Source organism: Thalia democratica, chromosome 8 (assembly GCF_965202585.1).
Source record: "Thalia democratica chromosome 8, ktThaDemo2.hap1.1, whole genome shotgun sequence".
Classification (NCBI taxonomy): Eukaryota; Metazoa; Chordata; class Thaliacea; order Salpida; family Salpidae; genus Thalia; species Thalia democratica.
Window position 1 is genome coordinate 10642493 of NC_139172.1, and position 6179 is coordinate 10648671.

Consider the following 6179-nt stretch of genomic DNA (forward strand, 5'->3'; position numbering starts at 1 on the left):
TTGTGGGGACAAATATTTGATAAATCTTGCCGCTTGTTCAGAAGTAGGTCTTTATCTTCTGCTGCAATTACTGCTCTTTCTGTATTGCAAGTTGAGCAAATTCTACTTACTCCGTTGGATGCATGTTTGATCTTTGAAACAATACTTTACTCCATGTTTGGCATTTTACCGTACCTGTGAAAAAAGCTCCAGACATAATCCAATAAACGCGTGCTTTGTTTTTTATTTATATTTTTAAAATTATGTTTATGGTTAGCATATCTATCCTTGAAACTACCTGCTGTACTTGCAATACAGAAAGAGCAGTAATTGCAGCAGAAGATAAAGACCTACTTTTGAACAAGCGGCAAGATTTATCAAATATTTGTCCCCACAACCGACGATTCTACTTTAAATAACTCTGTCTACTTATGCACTTATTTATTTCACAACATTCACATTTACAATTACAAACACTTGCAAATTTTATACTTCATGTTTTTAAGCTGCATAAATTATTGATCAATTTGTTAAATTTATTATGACGTAACATTTCTGCACAACTCAATTTAATTTTCATTTTAAAAACTTGCCTATTCTTAGAGCTTTTTTGAGGTTAGTGTTTGCTTTTATTAAACTTGTATTTTTTGTAGACTATTTTATAATTTTATGTTTTTATTCCAAACTTTGTTTTTAAACCATAAAGTTTGTTTATAGTTACTACCCACATAAACACTATACATAATTATACATGTTTTTTTTCTAATGTGTGTTAATATTTTATAGACTCCATAGATCTGTTCTTAAATTTATTTGAGAGCAGTGAAACGCCGTTAGTCGGAATAAAGTTTTGACACAAAAACATCTGTGGTATATATTCTGATAAGCTTAGCTTATCAGGATCTCCAGGATTTAACGCCTTTTAACGTTACATCTTATAATATAATTTATATATATAATATATACTATCTTTATTTTTTAGTTAAGCACTGTACAGCATGAACATTAATAATAATACTTTCATTACAATCTAGAACAGTTTTGTCTTTATTGCAGTGATCTCACTAAAATTTCAATTATTTAATCAACTGTTTTATTTTGAAAACATTAATCCAATTAAAATTTTTTGAAAAAAAATTAACAGCAAGAAGGTCAGATTTTTTTAAAACATATTTTCAATTGATTATACTTTATTAACATTAATTGTTTTACTTTAAAAAATCATTAACTATAAATTAGCCTTAGCTTAAAATAAATTCAAGAAGCTTAAATCTTTTAAAAAGTTAAAACTAGTCTGAGTTATCTTGAGTAGCCTGAATGCGTGACCAATTCTGATTGCATCAGAATTAAAATGATTTGCTATAAACTTGGTAAAACTTTGTGAAGGAGCAGCATTCTAGTAAATCAATTTAAAAATTAAAATACCATAGTCTTTTGTTATGTGTTAATATCACTTTAGTTTACAACTTAAATTGTTTTGCGCTTTAAATAAGCTATTATCTTTGTAGTAAGGTTTTTGAGCATCGTTGGCAATGCCAAGATGTACTACTGCCATGACTTAACATTAAAAAAAATTTATCTTTTTGTTAAAAAAACCTAATGAGTATTTCAAAAATTATGCAAAATTGAGTTTTTTTGAAAATTAGAATGAGGCATATTTGTAAAAATATTAACAAATTAATAAAAGAAAATAGCAAGTACTTATAACATAGATAAATAAGTACATTAAAAGAAAAAGTGGCCTACAACAGCCTTTTAAATAAAAATATCTAAAACAACCCATATTTTTTCAAAGGGGGCCCACTCAAAAAGTCAAATCTCAACCTGATAAAAACTATTGTTAAAGTCAAGGTAAAAGAACGTTCTCTATAATAAATAAATTTAGATAGCTTTATAAACAATGAAAATAATTGGAAAAAAGTTTAAAGTTTTTTTTTTATTCAAAAAATTGCTACTCAGGTAATTTAATGCTGTTATTGTTGATTCTTTTATTTAGAATTGCTTACTCAAGCAGAATGATCTTCATAATATAAAATTCCCTTTTTAAAAACAGGTTTTAAAATATCAAAAATTTGAAGTACAGAAATATGTGCAGAATAACATGCAGAATTGTCACTAGCAGAGATGCATTTCGGCTTGAGTTTGTTAATCTTCAAAAATTTTTGCTTAAAAAAGCTTCCAAAGTTAAGCTATCCGCTCTAAAGTTGTATATTTTTACCAATACTTTATCAAAACTCGATTGCATACGTTTTAGACTTTAGAGCAATGGTTCCCAACCTTTTTGATGCCCCGCCCCGCATCCCTAAAGTATTATACTTTGTTGTCGCACCCTTGCAGTACATGTAATAAACTATTTAAGAATAGCTTGAAAAAGAATAATGAAGATTTATATATCAATTTTTTTTTGAAGGCATACCGTATTGACAAAAACTAAAAGATATTACAAACTGCATTAAAACAAATTTTGTTTATTTTTTACCTAAGGTAGAAATCATCAGAACTTAATCTCCCCTCTGCAACAATAAATGTTTCCTGAAGGTAAAGCAAAATAGTTTTGCGTTAATCACTTGATATTCTACCTGCCCTATATTTTTTTTAAATTTTAATACTCACATTAGTCTGAAACTTGTAAACAAACTTTCGTTAAAAAAAATAACTTTAAAAAACTTTAGATTCAGGTAATGACAGTTATGTTGTTGTATAGCAAAACTTAAATCAAAACAACGACTAAATAAGTATTGAGCTTGAAAGTTTAGTTGAATTAAAGCAAATATATGTAGACCTAACATAGTTATCAAAATTTTATATATTTGTCTAATTGCTAGTTAGCTTTAAATATCGATAGTTATGTTTTGTACAGTAAAAAAAATTGGTTTACACTCTCAAAAATAAAGAAAAAAAATCCTTTTTTAACAAACTAAATTGAAATGCCATCTCGCATCCCCAGAACGTTGCCCGCATTACCTGCAAGCACCCCTGGTTGGGAAACCCTATTTTAGAGAAGTCTAAATGCACGAACAGGCGAAAATCCCGAACGAGTAAAAATTGAAACAAAACTAGCAAATATTTTCGAAAAATTTTAAAGTAAAAGCAAGTTAAAATAAAAAGAATACAAAATGTTAAAAATAGTTATTATGTTTATTAATCTCTATTTAAAAAAAAAAAGTAAACTCTCTCTTCAAAACTTAATTTACTATTTTATTATTATACGATATTCTTAAAAGATATTAGTGTTTTGTTTGCTCAAATATTTGTTTTAGTTGTTACTTTTAAACTGATCACTGAGTATAAGACAACCCTGCCGTTTGTTTTTGAAATTATAAACTTGAAAAGTTATTAATACAGCATTACAAAAATAAAACACATTTAATATTTCTTTTTATCAAACTAAGATATAACTTCAGTTTCAAAAATACAAACTGATTAACTTAAGAAATTATTGTTGTATTGTTTCGAAAAAAAGGGAGTTATTTAGTGCTTGATAATATTTAAAACTTTTTCTTTGTTTTACCCCGAAACAGTCATCAGGAAGAAAATTAAGGCAACTCAGACTGAAAAAAATTGCTTACCCTTCTTTGGTCCACATCCTTGCTTAGTTTACCTTCGTCTTCCTCACATGAGTAAAACTCAATTAATTTGGTCAGGCAAGCTTAACTAGCTGTTTAATCAAGTTTTGGTAGCGATTGTTTCGTGTTGTGTATAACATCAGTCGTCCGCTTTATGAAATAGTTTAAGATGCTACACTACAGCAACTTGGTATACGTTTTTAGTTGTTATTGCAGAAATGACTAAGTAGGTCGTACATCTGAATGTTTCCATGTCAGACGAAAGCAGAATGCAATAGAAAAACTAAAACGGTTCACTTTTAATGGTGACGCAAAGCCTAAAGGTGAACTATCATCAATATATCCATGGTTGCCACTGATAAAGCTGAGAAAAATTTCCTGACTTTTTCCTGACTTTTTATCAAAATTTTCCTGACTTTTCTAAATCAAACATTTAAATTAAACTTATTCTAAAATACATAATCAAACACTTTAAACTATATAAATCTTTCAATCTAATTTTAATATACGTTAAAAACAACAGACTTTACTGAGTTCTATCATTAAACTTCCAGTACATCACTTGAACCATCTGTGAGTGATTGATGTTTGTAATAAACAGCTATATCAGCAATATACTTGTATTATTACCTTATAAACACAGCTTGTCTGAAAAAAGACACAATTTTATAGCATTTCCTAGCATAAATGTATCTAGATCAGGGTTTCCCAAAGTGGGCCAAGACAAAAACTCAGGGGGCCATGAGCAGCAAAGGGGGAAGAGGGGGGGTGCCATAATTTGAAACTTACACTAGATATTCTTGAGTTGCAGATGAATAGCAAAAAAAAAAAAAAAGGTCTTATGTGTATAGTTTATGAGTAAACTATATGCTGAAGGGGGCCATTGCTTTTACAAACTCTTTAAAGGGGGCATTTGCAAAAAAGTTTGGGAAACCCTGATCTAGATACACAAATGACATATAAGGAACTTTTACAATTAAAACCTTAAATTAATAAGGAACTTTTACAACTCAAACCTTAAAACAATAAAAAACTTAATAAAATACTGTTTTTTTAACGTATGTACTAAAATTAATTTTTTCCGTTTTTTTATTTGCACTTCAACCTTTTCATCTAATGAAGATATGGTTTCCTTCATCTGAACTGCATTTAGCTTCATTTTCTTGACAGTTAAAATCATTTGCCTCATTTTATTTAATTCGCTCTCATCTTCTGCCCCTACACTTCTTGAAGAGAACCTTTTCTCTAAATCAAGCCACAACTTGTGGGCTTCATTTCTTTTTTTTTGGCACTCATTTATTTTTACTTTCATTTTTTAAATATTTCCTCTTATCATTTAGTATTAAATTTGTAACAAATAAATATACTCTTATTTACTTTAAAAACTTAAGTTACTCTACAAAAAATACAAATAATAAGTAAACTTAATCTTAACATTTACCTCTCTTACAATTTATTTTATAAATTTAAACAACTTTGAAAAAATTATAAAGAGATAAAGTATACACATTAACTTGTTACATAAAATACTAAACTAACTGCTTAGTTATAAAGAACTCAATTATTTACTTAAACAAAAACAATATAATTCTAAAATTATGCTAGATAAACTTTTGTGTATATATCACAGTTTCACTATGGAAGTGTCCTTGCTACAGATCATCAATACTAAAAAGCTTACAAAATCTGCTTGTTCAAGTAGGGTACTTGTTCAATATGTTAATAGAAAATTTTTGCAGCTTTGTAAAGAATATTTTACTTGTTTATACCAGATGAAGGCATTGGAAATAAAATTAAATACTTTTGTAAATTTCTAGGAAAATTTTGGAACTTTTTTCTGACTTTAAACGACTTTTAATTAATTTCTACCATTTGAAGGCTTTGGAAAACAAGGAATTTCGTAAATTTAAACTGACAAAATCTGACTTTTTTTTTTATTCTATAAAATTTCCTGACTTTTTTTCAAAACCCCCCATTTTTTCCTGACTTTTGTCATTTTTTTAAATTTTTCCTGACCGAGTGGCAACCCTGTATATCAATACCTCCTTAAACAATACTAGTTTTCTTAGAGCTACATAGATATTAGTTTCAAATATTTAGAGCGAAAAACACATACCACCAATGGTGGTATGTGTTTTTCGCCACCATCAAGTTTTAGAACAGCTGATTATTATAATTCGCGAGCTGAAAAACTTGAAAACAAAGAGATGTGTATAACTTTAAAAATAATGTGTTATCACTGTTGTAATATTTTATTTATTAATTCAGTGAGTAGTCTTTAACATGTTTTGTTCAATAAAATTTATTTCAAGCTTAACTTTAAATCGGTTCAGAACTATTTAATCATGATGTTAACAGATTAAATTTGACTCTTAATGTAGCTATTTTTAGTAATTGTGAAAAGTTTTAGCACCTTCATTCTGAAGAGAGCTATACGGAATAATAACTAAATTTTGAAATTAGTGACTTGTTCAAAGTTGATTTCATTTTAATTAAAATCATTAAATAGTGATTTTAATTAATTTTTTCACATTTAAATTAAAAATATCATCGGAGAACGGAGATAGCCGACCTCTGGTTTAGAACCAAGTTTTTTTTTTATTAATTAACCTCTTAAATTCTCTTAAAATAATG